Raw genomic sequence first — 2,941 nt, forward strand, 5'->3', positions numbered from 1 at the left:
TCAGGTTTCCCCCCTCCCATAACAACATCTAGGGTTTATATTGGATGGTACGTGGTATGATACACTTCATATTCCTCCTCATATTCCAACCATAGGGGTAAGTAATTCTCCAGGGATGGTTGAGAAGGAGGGTACAATACCAAATGTTTGGATAAATGCCCATTCTTAATGGTCATGTTCCCAGCGATGCAACTTATGTAATCATCAACAGTTGCTATCCATGGTCTTCCAAGGATGAGAGGATAGACATTGAATTTGGTCTTGGGTTGGAGAACTAGGAAGTTAGAAGGATACTTCCAAGAATCAATAGAGACCATTACATCCTCAACAACTCCCTCAGGAGCCATTATGGACCTATTTGCAAGTTGCATCACTATGGTGGTATTTCTCAAAGATCCTTGGAGTTTTAGTTTGAGCATGGTTTCCCTAGTCATCACATTGATGGCAGCCCCAAGATCAATCAAGGAGTGAGGGATAATGATTCCATCAATGTGCACATTTACCACAGGACTTCCAGGGTCTAGATAATTTGGGAAAATCACTCTCCCTGGCATTAGATCAGACAATTGACCAATGACATTGATGGTAAGGGTGTATTTCTTTATCCTCCCATGATGTTTGAATCATTTCTCTTTTATAATCTTATTGTAAATGGGAACATCCTTGATAGCTTGGAGGAGTGGGATTTTAACACACAATTTTTTCAATTCTCCCAGAAGTTCGGTCTCTTCTGGGGTGTGTTGGTTAGGATGGATCAATATTTTAGGAAAAGGAGCTGGATTTACTTGAGGGCCACTCTCTTCCTTTTCCTCTTAAAGCTCCTCAGGTGGAGATGGGCGTTGGTTAACTAGGAGCACTCTTCCATACCTGATGTTTATTTCTTGAATCTATGTCTCTCCACTATAGACATATTGTGCCTGTTTGTTATTCAGGTTCGGATTTGGTTCAGTAAGAATCTAAGGTTGCTTAGATGGAGCATGATGAATGATTTTTGTTTGATATGGAGCTGGAGGTAGTAAAGCAGGAGGCTAGTTCAATGGAAGCCTCCAACCTTATGATGGGTTACTTCACTAAGGATGTGTAGAAGCATATAGACGAAATGTTTGATTCGCAGGTTGGGGAGGATACTAAGGTGCATAAGACCAAGGAGAAGGTGTGGACCATGAGGGATGAGTAGAAGAATACGAAAGGGGCATGGGTGCATTCTGTTTGGGATTGCAATAGGAATAGGATGCACCTTGCATGCCCTCCTAGTATGGTTGAGGCCCTTGAGGCCTCCTTTGATTGATGTAACAGATTAGTTCAGCCCCACCTTCTAACCCTTGGTATACAACTTTCAATCTAGTAAAATAAGCACACCTATCTATGGAATGGTTTTCCTCACAGACTTATCAAACCTCTATAACATTTAATGGACATTCATTATTGGGGTGCCTTCTAGTGCATTTAGGGAAAAAGATAGTTAAGGCTCTCTATGCTTCCTCTTGTCTCCTCTTGATATGCATGGTGTCCGTTTGTAGAGAAAAGGTGTGCATAATTTCACTTTTAAAGTCCTCTGCCATGTTTCCAATTTCATTCTTCATAGATGCGGTGGAGGAAAAGGAATTGGCCAAACCTTGACTAGCCCTACCCTTATTTCTAGCATCCCAAGAATAGTTTTTGAATACTATCTTGATGTTTTCATAGGGTAGATGATAAATGTCTTGTCTAGACTACATGTTTAGGGTTTCCAGTATGTCTTCATTGATTCCTCTAAGAAGGACTAACTTGAGTGATTCAGGATCAAGGGTGCATCTAGCCCTTTTACAACTGAGCTAGAACCTTTCCTCATAGTCTTCTAAGGATTCATCCGGTCCAAGGGCCATTCTAAAAATTTCCTCTTTGGTGTGTTTGGACCTACAATAGTCCCTGTACTTGTTTTTAAAGGATTGATTCATTTGAGCCCAGGTAGTGATGTTATCCCCACGTAGACCCGTGAACTAGTGCAAGGTCGCATCCTTAAGGAGGGATGAGAACAACTTCAACTTCTGTTCATCAGAGGTGTAAGCATAAGTTCTACAGACAATAGAAAACTCAAACAAAAAAGCATCAGGGTCCTCTAAGGTTAGGCCATGGAAGTGAGGATGGGAATGTGGAATGATGGTAAAAGCACCTTCATTTATGTTTTCATCCATGGTATGGGTATGTGGAATGGGTTCTTCTTCTTCTTCCCCAATAGGCTCTTAAAAGATCTCAGGTTGTTCACCTAAGGTGTGCTCTAACTCCCTTGCAGTCACAGAGGGAAGTTGATAGTGACCATAGAAGAGTGAATGTTGATTGTTTGACGGTGTGGGGGTATTTGGCAACAATTTCCCTAACATGTCTCTACTCCTACGAGGTATGAAAGGCAAAAAAAAAATAAAAAAAAAATTATGTGTTTTTTCAAAACCAAATGAAGAAAAGAAAGGAAAGCAAGGATAACATCTATCTACTGAATGAAAAATAGAAAGAAAAGAAGAAATTACATCTACCTATACACCTCCCTGGAAACGACGCCAAAATGATGGCGAGCCTTGGTATTTCATCAAGAGTGTTGCAACTCCCAAAGGCTCTTCAACTTCACTAATCAAACCGAGGTTTCGTACAAAGTTAGAGGTGATAGTACTATATACATAGTAGATGCATCATTCTACTCAAGCCACCCTCAACTATGTCACTTGATCAGTAGGGTTCCAGACCATTCCTATACTCAAGTGAAAGGAGAGTAACTAATGAAATAAAAATTCAAATGCTAGTCCTAGTGAAGATAAAATAAATACTTTTCAACTCAAAAATGAATGTTTTCAACTTGTAACTACTATAAACGAACACAAGACTTGTGTTAATCTACAAAAACGAAACTATTCTATCTTGCACTCAATCATCTAGCTATTAGAGTTTCTTGAAAATGGAAGTTTATCCT

This window comes from Pinus tabuliformis, chromosome Q (genome assembly GCF_031772625.1).
Source record: "Pinus tabuliformis cultivar Carrire ecotype Pingquan chromosome Q, CPIR1, whole genome shotgun sequence".
Classification (NCBI taxonomy): Eukaryota; Viridiplantae; Streptophyta; class Pinopsida; order Pinales; family Pinaceae; genus Pinus; species Pinus tabuliformis.